Source organism: Leptonotus elevatus, chromosome 19 (assembly GCF_054856555.1).
Source record: "Leptonotus elevatus isolate MCC_2025b chromosome 19, RoL_Lele_1.0, whole genome shotgun sequence".
Lineage (NCBI taxonomy): Eukaryota > Metazoa > Chordata > Actinopteri > Syngnathiformes > Syngnathidae > Leptonotus > Leptonotus elevatus.
The window spans coordinates 9,112,545-9,133,458 of record NC_141257.1 but is presented as its reverse complement, the minus strand read 5'-3'; the positions used below and the strand labels follow the sequence as shown (position 1 = coordinate 9,133,458).

The following is a 20,914-nucleotide window of genomic DNA, read 5'->3' as shown; positions in this document are numbered from 1 at the left end:
TGGCCGCCGCGCTGCTCCAACACGCAGCGCAATTTACGCTATCCATGCTAAGTTTCGCAAAACATGATCTGTTTATTTGCTACTATCGCCACTAGTGGTCCAACGGATCACAAAAGTCACGGTCGGATCAGGGCTTTGAGCCACGGATCGGATCGTTTTTCGGATCAGCAAAAAAGGAAAAAAGAAAGATAAATAGTACTTTGTCTTCATTTATTTTTTAAAATACTTTTTCCCCATTAAATTAAGTAAAAAATCAATTCAAATTGTCCAATACAGCTGTTTAGGATTTAGGAAAACAACTTTTAAGTGCAATATGAGGCAGAAACATTTTCATTTTATACATCGTCCATGTGTAAAATAACAAAGCACTAAGGGCTCAAAGTTGTGTTCCTCCAATCTAAATGGCTATGATTGACATTTTGAGTTGAATGTTTTTCTTTATTTTACTTTTCAAAAGTGTTTTTTATGAAATAAATGAAGACAACATTGTATTTATCTTTTTTTTTTTTTTTATTAATAATGAAAATACCTCAAAGTGTAATTTAAGGCACATTCCCTTCCTTTAAACATGGAGAGTTAATTACAAAGTAGCTTTGGTCAAGAATATTGGAAAAATAATTCAAGCAAGCCAGTTACCAGCTGTCAAACTGATTTACAGCTACCAGCCAGGCACCCGTAGGCAATGCTAACAGCTAGCTGCATGCTAACCAGTAGCCACTTACGTCGGAGACTTTTGACGTATCATGCAATGACGGCGTAATTAATTAGCGGTTTATTAGCGTCCTAAATTAGCGATTGAATATGAGCTCGGGATAGCATTGTGTCGACGTTGGTCGCAACTTTAATGTCAATCAAAACTACGAACGTCGAAAAGGGAAGTCAAGCTAGCCATCATGCCACGTCGTGGGCCACTTTCAAAGTAAATGTCCACTAAAGCTATTTGCATTGCCATCAATGTAAGTAACCTTTATTTTGAAGTCAGCCTGAGCGCAAGCGGTGTGTTACGTGAGTATGTTTCAGCTTCTGAACGGTGTCCACTGTGAATGCGCACTTTGTTGTTGTTTCTTTCCCCTCCAACCAACCAATCCGCGGATCGTAGGCCATCCGAACACCGGTGCCAGATCCGAAACTGCGGCTATTTTGTGCCTTTCTCCATCCCGTTCGATGCTTACTACGAGTGCGAAAAGGTGACTTTCCCGCAGGCGGGCGACGAGTCGCGGCCATTCCGGGAGAAAGCAACAACCGACAGAGTCATTAGCAGAGATGACGAAACATGAAATTGCGACAATTAATCACAGGACAAGAGGCTGAATGTATCCACACATCTCAGGTGGATGAGCTCCAAAATGGGAGTCTGTGCCTGCGGATGGAATCTTCCATTCATCTTTTTTTTTTGACAAGCCCTGAGTCATGACTCTGACACATATAGTGGCTAATATGTGTGTGGGTGGCACAGACTGGAAACAAAATGAAGCTCTGAAATATCAACAAGTTGCCACCAGGCCGCAGATTTTGGCGTCCAAATGACTGATGCCAGTTGAGGACAGCACGAATGAATTATTCATGGTGGGGAAAAAACGACCCCCGCCAGACTGTGAGAAAAAAAAAAAGTTCCGCAAGTTACCCACCACGTTTAATCCATCGCACATGACTGATGTCCCGCTTTAGAACGGCGATCGCTCACTGAGTGTGAATTTATTTTTCATTAAAGCGCCTCGCCACCCCCGCAGGGGTCATCCATTACGACACTATACGAACGTCTGCAATGCAAATGTTGGGGGGGGGGGGGGGGGGGGGCTAAAGAGCGGACGCTCACATTTATTACATTTGTTCCTGTGTGGCCTCAGTTCATTTGTCTGCTCAGATCAGCAGCAATGATTGATCAATGTACAAAGTTCTACTTTTCAGCCATTTCTCATGTTTCTCTCTCTCCTTCCTTTTTTTTTTGTTGCTGCATAGCGCACGGATTCCAGATGGCCCACTATAAAGCACGAACACGTCATCTGCTCCAGCCAATCAGCAGCCAAAGGTAACAATGATCAAAAGTGTAACAAAAAAGAAATGCAGTGAACATGCTAACAATTAATGTGAAACGCCATATATGGGCTAACATAAACTAGCATCAGCGTTACAGTAAATATAAACCTAACAGCTGCTATTTTGATATATTACACAATAGCATATTTTGCATGGGATAAAGTAGCACATCTTATGTAAAGAATCTTTATTTAAAATTAGTAGAAATTTACGTGAAAAAAATAAATCATAATGTCCAGAGATAAAAAAAAAATAATAATCAGCACATTGTAAGATAAAGTGGAAATTTTGTTAAAATTCCCTCACACACGTAACTCAAAATTGAGATTTATTTCACCCCTTAAAATTAGAGATGGGTAAGTACCGATACCAGACATTAGTATCACAATGGTACCAGTATCAGCCGACCTCTTGTGACCATTTTACGATTAATAACTAGAAATTAGAAATCGCAAGAATAGAACATTGCCGTTAATTTCATGCAATTGTAGAGATAATGATATAGTGGGATATATAGGTCTTTCGTTTCATTGTTTTTTTGGAAAAAATGTATGTATAAAAATTACTATTGGTATCGGTATCAGTGACTACTCAAGAGTTGAGTACTTACGTGTATTGTTATCGGTCTTGACAAAAAAAAGTGTATTGAACACTGATTTCTATAACTTATTCCATGTCAGTTACACTTTACTTTGACTTTTCCCTTTATGAAATTGTATATAATTATTTTGATTTTATTGAACTTTAATTTTATTATTTAACTTTATTTCTGCAGTCGTATTAATTTTGTCTTCCTTTTTTTTTTGTGCACCCTAAATACTCATTTTCATATCATACTGACTCAGCATTGTCATAAATATAATTAGAAAAATTAGATATTGAGAACTAGTTAATTAGACAATTAAAAAAAACAACATTTGAACGCATCCCTTGTAAACTTAACTGCGTTAGATATCAGGTCAAATTAGTAAAACAAACAATTTGTGATAATGCCAACGGACTTAATATCACCTGGTGTGAGTGCGTGTGTGTAAGGCAGATTGTGTGTGTGTGTGTGGGGGGGGGGGGGGGGCTCTCCGCATTAAAACCTACTAAGTTGGACTACTTACAATTTATTACCATGAATATTTTATTGCATTTGACAGGAGCAGTTGTAACAATACCTTTATTGTGCGCTACTAATGGCTTCCCCTTCTGCACGTGTGTGCGTGAGTGTGTGTGCGTGTGTCTCTCTTCAGATATACGTAGACAGAAACAACAACTTCCCAAAGTAAAAGAGACAAATCAAATGGCAAAAAAATATAAATAAATAGAGGAAGAAATAATCACACACGCATTCAGAGTACACAGCCACTCTTTATACCTTCGTTAGTGTTACGCATACAAAGATATATGACAGCTGTGGAAAAGTCTGGGAAGTGGCTTCGTGCATGTGTGTGCGCGTGCGTGTGTTAGCGGAACGTGTCAGCTCAGTAGAGCGTTACCATGGCTCCTCATGGCTTTGGCCGCAAGCTCGAGTCCCTTTCCCTCCGCTGAATGCCCCAACTCAAATAAATACGCCTCTGTCTTGTGCCACCGACAATTCTTGATGAGAAAAAGGAGGAAAATGTACTTGCCTTTAAAGTAAAAAAAACACACAAAAAAAACACACAACATGGATTTGGCTTTTTTGGGCAGTTCGGTGAGCGTCAAAGGATTCATGGGCTAGCTACGCTTAGATTTTTGTTTGGCATTTGAAACAGTTCAAAGTCAACTTTTAATTGGCCTATATTTATTTATTTTACTGTTGAACCCATTCTCAGCTATTTGTTGAAAAAAAAAAAAAACTATTTGCAGTTTTTGTGCTCTTCCTGTAATCTACTAAAATGCCACAGGATGGCGCCAAGGGCGAATAGTATAATAGTAATTGGTGTTAAGGAAGTATGTGAAAGCAACATCTTTGTTGGGGAGGAGCTAAGTTTAGCCTGAGTTGCTAACGGGAGAAACAGTTCTTCATTGCATGTGTATGTACACACAGAGTTTCGGTGCATTTTTGTCAAAATCGAATCATCTCATATAAGATTAGGGAATCTGAGCCATTGACGTCAGTGTACAATTTCGAATTTAGTCACATTTTCTTGAAAATCAGTCGATAAACTTGCACAGATCTTCAGAATTTTGCGGGATCGTAGTTAAGTGACTGTGAAAGGAATAATTCATGCGTGGCGCATAAGCTTAGTGTCTCTTAGATCGTACAATTTGGAATTGGATTTTTTTACAAAAACAATTCTCGTTTTTTTGTTTGCACTAGAGCTGTCAAAATTATTACATTGATCAACAAGTAATTATCAAATTAATCGACAACTATTTTAATAATCAGTTTTTAAATTGAAAATTGTCGAAACGATCTGATCTCAGCAACTCAACAATAATTAACTCATTCACTCCCAGCCATGTTTACTGAAGCAACCCCCTTCTCTCCCGCGTGTTTCACTGGATTTTGCAAGGCCCACAGAATATCGAGTTCTATTGCTATAAAAACATGGAACCTACCAGAAAAAAGATTAGAGTCTCTTGCAGCAATTAGCATTAGAATTTAGCTAAGTTTCATCATTATACACATTCCTGGTGAAAACACTGTCAAAAAGAGCTGGTTTGCAACATGGCCCTGGTTGATCTCTTATACTCTACTGCCACCTACTGGCCGTTTTTGTAATTACTACCATTGATTCACCTGCAGTTCAGAGGCTGCATCAAAGCCTTCTGTATGCTCTAGCATAAAACAAATATAAAAAAAACGTATAAATACATCTTTGGGACATATAAATAGGACATATTCGTTTTTGGGAGCAAATGAGTTCATCACTGATTTCTGTAGTCTTTCATGGAAGAAGACCGATTACCTTCTGTGCTCAATTAAAATAAGACATAAGCAATGACGGTAACATAATCAGTTTCATAAATGTTGACGAGTGCATCAATCCATCTTTTTTTAATCACTATATGAATACGAAATACAAAATAAGCAACAATCACTGGTTAAAGCAGTCATCAGGGAAAAATGCTTTCATAAAACACTTTAATGATCCGATTATTCGATTAATCACATGAATAATCGACAGATTAATCTACTCTAAAAATAATTGATTGTGACAGCACCACTTTGCACTTCCATTCCAAAATCCAATGTAATTGTGCGCCATGAACTTTTTTTCTTGATTTCGTGGGATGAATGCATGCGGCCCTGTTAGCTTCACTCAAAGTCGATCCCACACCGGGGATTAGCGGGCAGATGCCCTCGAAATGGCACAAACCTAAACAAGCTCCACGCGCACAATCAAACCCGGCTGAGTCACAACTGGACGTGGTGGGGTGGTGGTGGTGGGGGGGAAAGAACACCAACGTCGACGAGGAACACACACATTGACGGTCGTCCAACGAGCGACGCAACCGTTGCCGTCGCGCTTAGCCGGCTGCATGGCGCAAACACGCCGACGCCGGCGTCCGCCGAAGCAGGGAGAAAGGCACCGGCGTGGCTTTTCCATATTTATGATAGCCGCCGCCCTCCGGGGGATCGTTCCACTTTAATTGTACGTGCAAGGAGCGACGCACTGTTAGCTGCATGGAAGCGTGTCAAGTCCACGTGTGTGGTCCTCCACGTGTGCATGATGATACTGGAACAGCTGTCTGCTTCATCCCTCCAAGCTCTATTTGAAGTCGTTTTTTCCCCCTCGTTCTTTTTTTGTATTGTAAATATCTCTAATTTGATGATTTATATGACCAAATAACTAATTCTTTCCAGTGATATACTGTAGTTGTTCAGTTTTGGCTCAAAAGGGAAATTTCACTGAAGCAAAAGTTTGAAGAAGGAAAAGAAAGAAATGTGAGAACTTTTCTTTCCGGAGATCGTACAATTTGGAGTTTGAGTACAAATTTCCCAAAAAAGTACATTTCAAAGTCCTGGAAAGCTTCAAACCGTCATTGAGGGCTCAGTTGAGTGAGCATGACTGGATAGTGTGCATATTTGATTTTACGTTTTGGAATTTGTGTACAACTTCCCTCAACATGAAAATGAAAACACAATAGATGAGAAAAAATACAAGACAAATATTATTTTTCAAACATGAGATTTCAACCACAGCCTGCATGTGAAATGACTCTTCCTTTAAGTGCTTCACTTCTGTGATTTGCATATTTTTCAATGGCTTTCTACATTAAATCTAATAAGACCAAGGCTAGAATGAGCCGTGTTGATAAAAAAAAAAAAAAAAAAAGGGGGGGAAAAAAAGTTAGAGGAAGAAGCCACGAAACGATTTACTGTCTGTTCCGAACATTTAACCGCAGTATTGATGATATATTAATGTGGTGTTGTGTTTTTATATGACTGTAATAAACAGTGGGAAACCCAGAGAGGATTAATTTTCATCTCGCAAGGGAGTAGAAATTGTACAGTGTAAATGTATGGAATACAGTATCTTGATCATTATCACAATATATCCTGATCCCAATACAATTGTATATGGAGCCACGTGCTGCTTCACCAGGTCATTGTTTCATTGCCTCCTGTTAAAGTTTTTTTTTTTCAGGTTGCTCGACGATGCAGGTAACTAGATGCAGGCTGTTAGATTTATATTATGGCCACAATATAACCACTCGCCCTCACATGTCATCCTCCGTACATATTAGTAGATGCACTTTCTTTTTATTTTATTATTCACATCAATAATTCTTAGCCCCCTGACCTGAAAGTGGGTAATGAAAGTGCACGGAGGCGAAGCATGATCACACGGAGACAAGAGAGACGAGCCCAGTAGGAGGACATCTGAATGCTAATTAGCGCTATTTTATTTACCCGCAGGCTGTTTGTCGAGGGTCCGGGCCTTTTCATTAGAACTGCACGGGCTCTCATTAGCACAGGACGCTAACTCCCGCGCTGCAAAAACTCATTAGAGGCACTGCCCCTTACTTAAAGAACACACGGGTCATGCAAAACGCTTCGTCAGTGTTGCAACATGAAACTCTGAAAATCAGAATTGAGGAATTTGAAACGGTTTGATCAAGCTTGAGGTTCCCTTCAACAACTGGGGAGCTTGTGGTGAGCATGAGTTATGACCACAAAACATTCTTTGATAAAGCTGAGTCAGCCTTTTTTTTTTTTTGTTCTTTTTTTTTTTGCCGCAACATTAATTTCTCCCTCGTTCATCTTCCCTCTCAGAGCAGCCGTGGTGGTTTTGACCCGCCGACTCCTGGCATCTCTCGTCAGTGTTCCGAGGCAACGGCGCGACCTCGCTCGCTAACGTCCGCTTAATAGGAGTGGTATGCAAATGATGCCCGAGTCACCCTTCACGCCGCCTGACAGTGGGTGGCGTGTACACCGTCTCTGTAGAACACCGCGGGGCTAATTCATGCCGCGCGCAAAGCTCGTTAGCATACTTTTGCGAGGGGAATCATTTGCTTTTTTCCTGCCTTGATGAGGAAAGTTTGTGAAGGAAATGGGGACCTCTGCGTCGTGATGTTGGATGTTGGCTCATCCATCTATCTATTGGCTAATTTTTTTGTTCTATCTTGGCCATCAATCATCATATCAATCCCTCCATCATCAAGTCACTTTTTATTATTAATCTCAAATATAAAGCATATGAAAAAGTCACCGAGTGAGCTGAAATTGCACCCAATTGTCCAAAACATGTTGAAGTTTGAAATGGCACTGTCCAAAATTTCTAAATTATTATTGTCAGTATTATATGTGGGAAACTCATATAATATTAATATATAATATTGTACACATGAGTAAAAATGTCCAATTTTTGGCCCATTGACTCCCATTATAAATCCTGTTTTTTTGATGCACTGTACACCTGATGTGTTATAGTGCATTTGCCGTGATTACCTAATTTATGTCTTTACTGGGGCCTCATTCAACTAAACGTAGAATTATTATTATTATTAATTTTTACTTTAGAGTCATAAAAGCCATAATACACCAGATGGCACTTGTGAGCTAATTAGCTTTTTTGGTTGACCTGACTTATATGTTTCCTATGTCCCCATTATTGTACCAATACAAGAAATGTGTGTGTGTGTTTTTTTATATACATATACAGATGATAGTTAGTTGTGCTCTTAGGACAATATTGCTTTTATTGTCCATAGAGGGCATCAAAAACAAATAGTGTTTGGTTCATTGGATCTTTCTGTTATTTTCCTCCACTTTTCCAAGCACTCTTTTTTGTGTGTTGGTCTGTCAGTGTGTGTGCGTTTATGACCAGGTATTTCTCTGTGCTGGAACTGCTTGTTAAACCATTTGCGGGGGAAAAAAACAGGTGCAGTTTGTCTGAATGACTTCTCTGTTTTCCGCACCAGTCGCCCTCTGTGTGTGTGTGTGCGTGCGCGCAAGCATCTAATGAGCACAACCTCAGCCGTCATGTCTGACAGCCGGCTTCCTGACAACACACCTAAGAAAACACACTGGTGCAGCACACATGTGCAGGCGCACACAGCCCCTTACACACAAACACACGCGTGTACGTTTTTGGAGGTGTGTTTGTTCGTACGAGTAAACACCGTCTTTTAGAAAACGACACAGCTCACGCAGCTGACAGATGAAAACATGACGTCGCCAAAGCGTCAACATTTTAGTGGCCGCCTTCTTTTGATTGATTGTCCTGTTTGGCAAAATGACGGAATGAGGCGACGTAAGCTCAAAGTGCAAGATAAAGACCCCTTTCACACTTTGGTTTCCTCGTGTCAACAGGTTAATGGGAACACATTAACTTGGCTCTGATTGGATCGTGCTAAGCTAAGCTAATTTTGGCTCGGCTAGCGCAAAGTCAACCGTAAACATTTCTTGACAGTAATATGTTATGTGTGGCTTAACTAGTCTAAACATGACATTCTGATTCATATAACATTTGTGGAATATGAGTTATGGAGCAAAATCCAGCCGTTTTTATCCATCTCAGGCAACGACCAATCACAGCTCACGCTGAACTGTGATTGGTTGTTACCTGAGCCCTGAGCAACTGTGATGTCATCTTCAGTCAACAGCAAGTGGCAAAATGGCCGCCTTCTGATATGTAAAAAAAAATTCTGCAATTTGCTGCTTAACTCATATTCTACTAATCAGGGCTGCTCAATTATGGAAAAAATATTAATCATGATTAATTAGGTAATAATTGAAATCACGATTAGTACAATCATGAATTTTTTAGTACAAAACAAGAATTTTTTAACTCATTTGCTCCCCAAAACGTTTAAAAACATTCTATTTTAAATATTGCCATGGTCTTAAAAACTTATTTATACATTTTTTTTTATGTTTCAGAAGGCTTTGATGCAGCTTCTGACCTGAAGAGGTCACTTAAAGCAATGGTAGTTATTACAAAAAACGGCCAGCGGGTGGCAGCAGAGTATAAGAGATCAACCAGGGTCACGTTGCAACAAGCTCTTCCTTAGCTATATTCTAATGCTAATTGCTGCAAAACGGAAACATACAAATAAACGAAGAGACTTTCTTTTGGTAGGTTCCATGTTCTTTATAGCAATAGAACACAGTATTCTCAAATACTAGTAGTCTAAAGCCAGTAAAACAGCCGGGAGCGAAGGGGGTTGCTTCAGTGAAAATGGCTGCAAGTGAATGAGTTAAACATGTAAAAAATATTAAGACAAATAAACTTCTTTGAAACACTTTTATTATAATTATTAGGCTCCTTTTGGACCAAACAAGATTGATCAAATTAGTCATTTTAGAATTAAAAAAAGGTGCAAAATTAGTATTAATGATATTTTTGTTAACAGTTAACCGCTGATTTTTTAATTGTGGAGTGTAATAATTGAAATTGTAATTGAATTTTGATTAATTACACAGTCTTAGGGGGGGGGGGGTGGGGGTTGGTGACCTCCCCTTTAACACCGGAATTAATGTAATGTAATTTTTGCAGTTTTGTGAAGCCACTTGTTGCTAAGCAGAATTGTATTCTTTCCCCCAAAACCAAACTCGACAAAAGCTGTGTTCACTGTGCGGTTTTCTTGACACTTAAGGCTTCAGAAGAAGACATTGCATGGACAGGATGTCACTCACGAAGGCAACTTCCAGCCATACATTTTGTAACTTGTTTGAATTGGATGCTGCATTTGAAGGTAATACAACCATGCGTTCCCCCCCCCCCCCCCCCCCCCAGCCAATCTGTGAAATCCGTTAAGGCTTCAAATTTACTCTCTGTAAAAGAAGCTACTGTATGAAATTAAAAATGGCAGATTCATAAAGGTCAAAAAATGCGCAGGGATCTCTGCTACTCCGGATTGTGAATTTAACCCCCCCCCCCCCCCAAAATTCTAATTAATATATCACACAGATGGGAAACGGCAGGGCCCGTTTGATTACAACTGCCCATCTGCTTGGGTTCGAACAAATAAAGGGCAAAACGATGCATAATGTGCGCGTGTATGATGGAGGCGGAATTCCAACAGACAAGCGTCCGTTGCTTTTTGGCTGAGGGGGAAGAACAGGAAGTGATTTAAAAAAATAACACACTTATGCGTATTTATTTGGAAGCCGAAGTGCATTGTCAATATTTTGCCGCGCTTTCTGATTTACACGCCGCGCACCCCTGCTCTAACAATAATTAATAATTGCTGCTTTGCGACAACATTGTATTGGGTACGCCTCCATAAAACTAATGCAGCATAATACAACAGGCCCGGCAGTAAATCCTCCCTAATGGCCTTCATAATGCGGCATCTCTCTTGAAAAGAAGATGACGATTTTTTTTAAATATTTTTTTTTTGCAGCGGTTGTGATTTACGGAACCAATTTTTCCATCCTGATTTTTTTCCCCCCGCCGCGATAAATTGGAGCAGAAGTGTGCCTGTCAATCAACCCAATGGTACACAATGGCACATCCTGGTCCCCGGCCAGTTCCCATAACGTTAAACGATGCTGATCAATAACAAATGCCCTGTTCACATCATTTATTTCATACCCTTCCTGACATAAACCTTAATGGAATTGATTTGTTTACCGACTGAAACAAGTTGAAGAAGATGGCGGGCTGCTTTAATCGTCGTATAATTAATTACGTATCATTTGATTGCGTCTGACCCTAGCAGCTTCCCGATGGAGGTAATAAAGTTGATCCTGTACAAAGAACTGCGCTAATGAGCTGAGTCGCACCAACGGATGCCAACAGAGATCAATTCCGACTTCGGTCTGTGGAGGTTGACGCCGGAACGACACGCTCAATTGCTTCAACCGGAATCGCAGTGTAGGTAGCAGTCACATTTGTTTATAGATACTTGATGCTAACATCATTTAGCCGCGAGCCACAATATCTCCATACGCACAAGAGCGGACCATGAGTTAAGTTTATTTGCAAAACGTGTCCTTACATTCCAAAACACACACGACAGTGAATGATGTCGCACTTCTCTAATTGAGTGTGTAAGCATAAATGTGAATTATGGCCCATGCTAGCTGCCGTTTGTGCGCATTGAAACGCTATGTCATTGACTTCTGGTGAGTCACGTTACTCCCAGGCGTGTTCGTAGGTGGCAAATCCAGGTTCAGAAAATAAAAACCCTGCCGCAGTTTGGTTTTAGCCCCAGGTGCTAGCTAGCGAGCTAGCTCTCCGGGTGCTTGTTTACCTGCTAGGGAGCTAGCTAGCCTGCCACAGTTTGGCTTTAGCCCCAGGTGCTAGCTAGCTAGCTCTCCGAGTGCTTGTTTACCTGCTAGGGAGGTAGCTAGCCTGCCACAGCTTGGCTTTAGCCCCATGTGCTAGCTAGCGAGCTAGCTCTCCAGGTGCTCGTTTACCTGCTAGGGAGCTAGCTAACCTAGTGACAGGGTTTTTACTTTCTGGACCTGGATTTGCCATTTCTGGGCATGTTAGGCGATTACAAATTTTAATTATAAATAATCGCATGACTTCAATCGCAAATTTTATATATTTTCTAAATGACAATAAAATATTTTTTTAAAGTTTTCATACACCTGTTAACATAAAAGTGGGGGAAAAAATTTTAAATAGAAATTTAGCTGCATCTTTTAGTCATTGATACAGTAATTTCATAATTCATGAAAATGAGTTAAAATTGAAAAGATGTACTGTACTCAAAAATATGTGATATTGGTTTGTGTTGAGGTCATTTTTCTGCCACTAGATGGCATAATTGCATTTGTAAGACATTGGTGATATCTCAGTGCAGTTTTCTTTTCATATTAAGAGCTATCTAATCGTTAACATGAAGTTCCTTCTGCACATTTTAAAAATTGTAAAATACAACTTGACCCCAGTCTCCACAAATATGTGCATTAATATTAAATTTAATACTGCAAATGGACATGACATGTCTGCTGCGTTGCGACTGGAATTCCCCCAGTATAGGCTCTCCAAGTAAGGGCCGGTCATTAATCGTGCGTTAAAAAAAAAAAAAGAGTGGTGTTTAAAGGAACTTTAAATTAACACAAAATTAAGGCACTAATTTTGACACCCCTAGTTACTACACATTCATAAACATACACATTACTATAAAGCCTTGAAAAAATCGTAAAACTTGTATGGTTCTTAGTGATTCATTGACATGGACTGAGAATACACCATCAGAAAGGAAACTCAAGCGAAGGATTCCCGAGACTTAAACCTCATGTACAAATTGACCTTTTACAACAGCAACATTTTCTTCATGCTTGCGTGTGTGTGTGTGTTTGTGGGCGTGTGCACAAAGGTCAGTGAGAAGTAAAGCACAGAATTCATGTTGGCAAGCGTGCACTTTTTTGTACTTTTGAAGGTTGGAGTCCCGCTTGCTGTTTTAACAACGCTAATAATTTGTGCGGCGGATGACAAGGGCACACTTAGGAGAGATAACTCAAGATACCCCCCCCGGGATAATTTTCATATTTTATCCTCGTTTACTCCATGTTGTGTACACAGTATATCATGTGCTGAAATATTTAATAACACTCGCCTGCGGTGTGTCTCATGTCCAGCTTAGGTAGGCAGTATTTTACGCCGTAACATCCATTTTTTATGCCGCTTATACTCACTTGGGTGACGAGTGAGCTGGAACCTATTCCAACTGATTTTGGGTACACCTTGGGCCGGGTTCCAGTTAATTGCAGGGCACATTAAGACGGTCTGTCTCATGAAAATGCGCCAGAGCTGATTCCGGCAACTCTGCCATGTCATGTCGATCAAGGAAGGGAGTTACGAAGAGGCTAGCAGCTTACACTTGAGGAAGTGTAGCCCAGAGTGTGAAAGTGTGATAGCATTTTCCCTGGTGAACGCAGCACTTCCTGCTTAGTTGCGCTTGAGCTTCATGTTACAAAAAATCTTGGCAAGCATTGCATTTTTTTTAATTCCATTTTAATGCATCCTTTTGTCACTCACTTCACAAAAAGGCGACGCTCACCGTGCCATATTGATTTTTCTTTTTCTTTAACCGCATCTTCTAAAGTATTTACGGCCCAATTGGTGAAGCGCCTCGTCGTAATAGGAAATGCCGGAGCACTTTCTGCGGCGTGCGACAAGGCGACAGAGCGAACGCTGGATGTTTATCAAGAAGGAGGGGGGAAAAAAACAGCACTCACGCACACACACATAATACAAAATGCCAAGAAATGCTCCCGCCGCCATCTATATTGCCAAATATGCTGAGCCAAGCAGCCTCTGTTCAGATTATAGACGACTGTACTGATTATGTGTGTGTACTTCATACGTGACCTCAATTTAGATGCTGCTCGCCTTCTGAATGGCGCTTTTATTTGTCCTTCAACTTGTTTACATCGCTGGAAGGAACACGGCAACTACTATGATGACTTTTTACTGACATGTTCCACAAATCATAATAATCTCGCCGATGGCCGTGCACAATTGTCGGTTGCTTTTTCTTCTTCTTCTATTATCAAGTGCCTTTCTCTCGTTCTGTTTTTGTTCCCATCAATGTGGAGTGAGGATGCGCTGTAGACTGGTAAAAATATATAGTGTCAAATCACTTAATGGCAAAATATTATAAAATATAAGTTAATCATCTGATTAAAAGAAAAGAAAATGGAATGAAATTATATATATATATATATATATACCACTTTAGGCCAAATAAATAACCGAAATTGTGTCTGGAGCCACAAAACACATGAAGATTGTGATGAAGGAAACAGTGTAGTGTTAGTCTAATGTACTGAGGGCCCAAGAGTTAATTAGAGCTGCATCCAAACAGAAAAAATATGGCAGCAGCATCCAATAAGTACTGATTTATTTATTTTTCTCTACCTTTCGTCTTCTGGTTTTGGATTTTTGGGGGATAATTTGTCATACTTATTTACTATTTTTGTGGGTATTTTTGTAATACTTATTTTTTCATACATTTTTAGACCTTTCTGCCTTTCTGTAAAATTTCTGACATTTTTGCCAATTGTATGGACATCTTTTTTTAATTTAGATTTCATGGCTATTTAAAAAATATTTTTTTTCTGCCTTTTTTAAAATATGTGTTTTGACTTTTTTTTTGTGCAATTTTGTACACATTTTATGTTCATTTTCAGTAATTCTTCTTTTGTTTTTGGACATTTTATAGTTACATTTTAAACACTGTTCTACTTTTTTTTTTATTTTTTAAATACATTATTTCACTTTTGGGGCATTTTTTTGGTACACATCTTATGTTGATTTTGAGGATTTTTTCTTTTGTTTTTAGACATTTTATAGTTACTTTTTGAACATTTTATTTTCTGTTTTTTTAAATTCAATTCCCTGACATTTTTCGGCAACTTCATGGACATTTTATGGTGATTTTCTGATTTTCCTCTTCCTTTTTGGACATTTTATGGTCACTTTTTGGAAAAAAATTTTTTAGGTAATAAAAAAAACATCGTCTACCTTTCATGTCTTTTTTTTTCCTGACAACTTGAAAATTTGGCCTTAATTTTTTTTTAATTATTCATTTTTTAAAAATCCAAATCATTAATTCATTCAAAGAATATTGAATCTAAAAAATAAAGATGTAAAATAAATATTAATTAAAAAAAAATAATTATCGAAAAAGAACATGGACTAAAGAGCCCCATGTGGCTCCAGAGCCACACGTTGCAGACCCCTGGTATATGTCAAAGCCACCTAATTGGCTATTTTTGGTATGTGTGAAACATACAAATACATAAAAGGATCTTGTTGGTCGTTTTTACCAAACAAGCAAACACACAAAAAAAGCCTTTGTGAATAAGAAGAATGCACGGAAATATTTGAATGATGATTTAGTGGCGTTCCATCCGTCCAACTTTTAGTCGAAAGCGTAATGAGTCAATGTGTTGAGTGTGTCTGTATATCACCAAGCTTGTCGGCTGCCAACGTCTGCCTGTGGCACCCAATTTAATCATTGTCCCACTTCACATGCCCTGCTGCGTGCGCGTGCGTGCGCGTGCGCGCAGAGCCGAGTAATTGTGTTTTCATTGTTTAGGTGTCAACAACTCACGGTGGTCTACTTGTTTGCATATTGTTAATTTCCGCCTCTTGCTGTGCATCTCTGCGTGTGTGCGCGTGTATAATATATAATAGATAACGCTGCTTTATTTTAAAGTTGGTCATGATGTAAAAAATATTTTTTAAGGTGGTACTTGGTGTAAAAAGCATTGTTATACTCATCTCCTATTTCTGACGGACTTCCTTTAAAGTCTTTAAATAGTGCGCCGGTCTTACTCTCCCCAAATGTGCCGCACGGGAAGCGTCTCGCGTCGCTCCCAAGACGCTTTGGGGTTGGACCTCCGCGGCCACCGTAGAGGCAATTAGGCGGCGGCTCGGTGTGAGTAAATGTCACTCGGTGTGCCGCTGGCCTCATTAAATAAAGCCTTAATTCAGAATCCACACTGTGCTTTTAATGCTGGGGATTTAGACTGCAGTTCCAATTTAGCATTAGAATTAACGAGCGAGAGTTCAATATGTCTATTTCGCCGAAGAATGACATAGAATAAAGAAAACAACTTTTCAATGATAGTACTTATATAACACTGTTGAGTTTTATTTCAACTGAAATTGGTATGCTGATTCCAAAATTGCAGCCATTGTTTTTTTCTCTTCTCCACAGTGTATCATCTAGCGAAGCAAAATTCCACCGATTAGCTGTCGTAAAACTAATCTAGTTACATGGCAACTTTTTATGCAGTCACAATAAAAAAAATTTAAAAAAAGGACATTTCCGTTTTATGCTGTTGTGTTCAAAACAATTCATTCATGACATTAATGTAATATTTTTTCAAGAAGATGAATTAAAAATGTGTGTTTAAAAAAAAAGAAGAAGCATAAAAGCACAATTACTGCAAAAATATATATAGCACAAGGACACACAGTTGAATTATTTTGTAACACTGAAAGCGTCTCGACCGCTCGTTGTCTTTAACTCATTCACTGCCATTGACGGCAATAGACGGCAACAATTCATTTTTCACAATTTCTATTAGTTTTAGTTAGTTAGTTTTTTTTCCACTTTTGCTAACAAGAGTATGAAAACCTAGGAAATTTTTGTGTGTGTAAATTTAGAACAGATATCAAATTTGTGATTAATCGTTAGTTAACTAGTGAAGTCATGTGATTAATTACAATAAAAAAAATTAATAGCCTGACGGGCCTAATAAAAAAAAAAACTTAAAAATAAGGGCCGTTTAATCGTAATTAATCGCATGATAATTTTATATCTGTTATAAATGTACAATAAAAAATGGGTAGGTTTACATGAAAAATAAGATGAAATATATATTTTTTTAAACTAATAGAAATAGTTCACATGAATTTTTGACGTCTATAGTCGTCAATGGCAGTCAATTAGTTAAATATGTGCGTTTTTTTTTTAGTTGATCAGTCGCAGACAAAACAAGTTTTACTTTCTGTCTCCTTTCATTCTTTTGCTTTACTTAGAATTTTTAATATTGCCTTTTATTGTCTTTTTTTTATGAATTAAATAAATTGATTGGAATTGAAAAATTGAAAGAAACCCTACAACTTCTATAGCTCAAAAACTTGATGTGATAGAGAAACACTGAAATAAATGTTGGATTCCGTGCCCAGAATTGAGTTAAAAATTGTGATCCCTAGTGTAATGACAATTGTTAGTGCAATCATGCTAACAGTTGCTATGCTAACATAATAGCAAAATAGTAACCCGATAGTGGAACGCAAATCAAATTCTTCTGAAAGTGAGATTGGTTTAAATTAGCTGAGCAAAGTGGAAGGACGAGGTCAATAAAACATCTTCTTAATTTGGGAATTTTCCCCGACATTTTCAACGTCCTTTCTCTGAGAGTGTGTGTGTGTGTGTGTGTGTGTGTGTGTGTGTGTGTGTGTGTGTGTGTGTGCTCTGCTTGGCAAAATAGGTTTCATAAAGTTTGTTTCGTAAACTACATTATTCACTAGAGACACACACACACTTACACAGGAGGAGGCGAGGATGAGGAGGAAAAAAATCTTATCTTCAAACACTGTGGCTTCCACTCCTATGAGATTTTTGTGGTGTGTGTGTGTGTGTGTGTGTGTGTGTGTCTGTGCGCGCGCGCGCGTGTGCGTGTGTGTGTGTTCTTTCAGATGTGGTTGAGTCGGAAGAGAACAACAAGCCTTTTTAAGCTCCGTACAGAAACTCTTCAAATCCCCAAATGGATTGATAATTACAAACAGGACACAAATTATATACTCTATATGTATATGAATCTGTGCGTGTGTGGTTGTATATGTGTCATGGGGCTCGAGCTGAACATGTTTTATGAATTTAGAAGGAGAAATAATTACAAAGGGCCGACAGATATAGTCGGATTTGCATGGCGGGGATGCGAAAAACATGAAAGATGCGAAGAAGAGTGGCGAGATGCTCAAATATTCTTGGAAAGGGAACAAATCAACAACATGAATATGTTCACAGATTGAAAAAGAAAAAAGATGGAGGAGGCAATGATGGGGGTGTTTAGAGCCCCCCCGTTCCCAAACCCCGGCTTGCATGGGCCTGTAAAACAATGCTGAATTGCTTTCCCTGATCGTATCCAGTATGTTGCCACAATAATTTAGTAGGAAATGTTGCGAAAAATGTCACATAACCACATCTGGATGGGACTGTTGACCGGAAAATCAGTGTCACTTCGCCTGAGCGACCCCCCACGCTGAAGAAAATGATCAACTCCACTTCAGCTCCAACAAACGTGGCCCGTGGCTGGGATGTTGCAACAAAAATAGAGCAAAAAAAAAAAAAAAAAATCAGAAAATGGCAAGATTCTCTTATTTAATGACAACATTTATTTGTTTTATATATACAGTATACAATATTCTGACATAGGCTACGTTTATTGTACATGACAACCAAACTGAGTAAATAATGACAAAATGATGCATTTACATAAATATAGCAGTAAAAAGAACTGAAAAGACTGTAATGTGCATGCCAGACCACAAGTTGGCGATGTCATGCGCAAAAAGGTAACAAAATAAAGACAATAGTTGGCCCATAAAGATGACTATTATTGACTTTTATTGTATTTTGAATTTAAGTGTACATTTACCCAATAGTAACCAAATTAATTTTTGGATACAACATTGTAAAAATAAAAATAAATCCAAATAAATCTCTTCCAATGTAAAAAATTCAAATAACCCTCAAATTACATCACATTGCTTGTCGTGCAGACTAAAACTTCCCATTTAAAATATTTATTTTTCCAGTTTGACTTTTTTTCATGACTTGTGGCTTAGATATAAATTTTGACAAAAATTATCTGTGTTTTTTTTTACACCAGTCTGACAGGACTAGCTTTTATTAAATTTGATGTGATGATTATGATTACCAGATTAAAATTTTTTAACTTTTGTCTCTCGCAGTTGAAGCTTACTGTAAAATTAATACTAGGGCTAGGTTTAAATAATTGAATAATTAATATCGAATCGATTTTCCTTTTTGAGCCTAATATCGATTTATAAAACCATGAATCGATTATTTTAATCTACTTTTCCCGTAGATTTGTAAGAAAACAGAATTTAAATCCCTTTTTTTATGTTTCTTACTCTTTGTATGTTTTCTTGAAATTTACTGTTCACATAAATTGAAAAATATTTTTCTTACATTTATGAAAGACATGACTTATTGCACTTTAGGACAATTGAGAATCTTTTAAATTTATAATTAATTAATAATTTATAATTATTGAATTAGAATTATATAAAATGTCATCCTTGCTGATGTCAATGTTAATTTGGAATTGAATGCTTGTGGAGTTTTTATCATGTCCTTGATATGTGAGAAGAATTGATGTTCCATTTTTAATCAATATCGAATTGAATCGAATTGGGAAAAATCCAAATTGAATCAAACTGAACTCTTGTGAATTGAAATCAAATCGATTCAGGAAATTAGAATCGATACCCAGCTAACACATAAAAAAAAAAAACGTTACACATTAGCCACTAGCTTAATGCTAACATATAATGTAAAACACCATAGACTGCATAACAGAAATTAGCATTGCTGCTGTTATGACCATTCTAAAACCGTCAAACAACTGCTCCTTTAACACACATACAAACAGCGCATACAACAATACTCACGGGCATATATTACTCGACTTTAGTTGTTTGCATCTCTCTCACCAAAACAAGTAATAAACTACTATCATGTCTAAAAATTTGGTCTTGCCCAACTGTGGCTACATTTAAATGGATTAGGTAGCCTGTGGAGGTTCCAAATCTCTGCACTGGGGGCAGCGGGCGCGCGCACACACACACATGCACGCGCACACACACACACTTGTCCTCTCTCCCCCATGCTCTGCTGTACACAACACAAAGACATCCATCTAGTGTGTGCGGGGTCCTTAAGGCCCTAACTTGTTTGCTGTGATGGAGTGTTGCACACCTCTGTGCCTTTCTCAATTTTTCTCTCTCTCGCTCTCTCTCTCTCCCTTCTTTTTTATGTTCCACCACACCGCTCTCTTCATCACGCACTTCCTTTCCACCGCTCACATTCTCTCCCCCCCCCCCTTTTTTTTCTTGTCCCACCGCGGGCACTAACCCTTATATCACGCTCGTATCACCATGCCGGGAGGTTGAAAGTCAGCACCGCCAAATGTCAAGTAGTTCTAATTACATTCAAAGGTAAATAAAGAGTTAGCTGCTTGATCTATTTGGGATGTTGCTAACCAATACAGCAGGACCTATCGAGACACTTAGATGGAATAAAGGGTGGAGTTGTATAGAATTCTATGCGCGGTATTAACGATGATCTTGTTGGATGACAGCACCCTTTTTTTTTTTTGTGACTAATTATTGAGGATTTATTTCTTACAGACACAAAATGTCAATATCAAGTTTCTGTATCAAAACCTTTACCAAAACACTTTTTGGTAGAAAAGTTGTCTTTGTTCATTTGCAAACTTGTGCTCACCCTAATTAAGTGAAAGAAGCATTGTTGCATTGTTGAAAGAAAAACAGCAAAAAAAAAAAAGTTGTTTGTTTATAGTTAAAAGGGTTTTCATTCCAGTTGTTTGTGTTTGTTCTTTGCCGGAGGCCCTTGTTGCAAAGCTCTGATTTACATCGCTTGTGTTTGTGTGCTGAGAGAGAAAATTGAAACCATTTAAATTGGAGACAGCGTATTGACGATATGTATACGGCGCAGAAGGAAACCGTTTTTTTTTCTTTCGCAGCAGAGCTTTAAAAGAGTCAAAACTCATCGACCACCCAGCGCTCGCCGTCTTTCAACACTCCTTTTTGCCTCCTCTGCTGTTTTTATTGTGTTCCCCTTCTCTTTAAATCCGCCTGGTTTCATACTCTTGTCATCTCAAGTGCGCTTCTAAATCCCTTTTCTATCTGCGTCTTGGCTTCTTTATGTTGCCACGTTATCCTAAAGCCACATCATCAAACCGGTATGTTAATGAATATGTTTTTTT

At 38.5% G+C, this 20,914-nt stretch overlaps 1 protein-coding gene across 5 annotated transcripts in view; it reads left to right on the top strand.

Moving 5' to 3' along the window:
* Positions 1–20,914, top strand: part of trps1 (trichorhinophalangeal syndrome I) — a 160,002-nt gene that overhangs the window by 21,231 nt on the left and 117,857 nt on the right. For 3 of the 5 annotated variants that reach the window (XM_086063259.1, XM_086063263.1, XM_086063256.1), the window contains exon 4: positions 1,960–2,029. The gene's annotated coding sequence lies outside the window, so the exon portion shown is untranslated. Of the gene's footprint in view, positions 1–1,036; positions 1,188–1,959; positions 2,030–11,213; positions 11,280–20,914 lie in introns of those variants that run through there. The other 2 variants (XM_086063257.1, XM_086063258.1) reach the window with 2 other exon arrangements.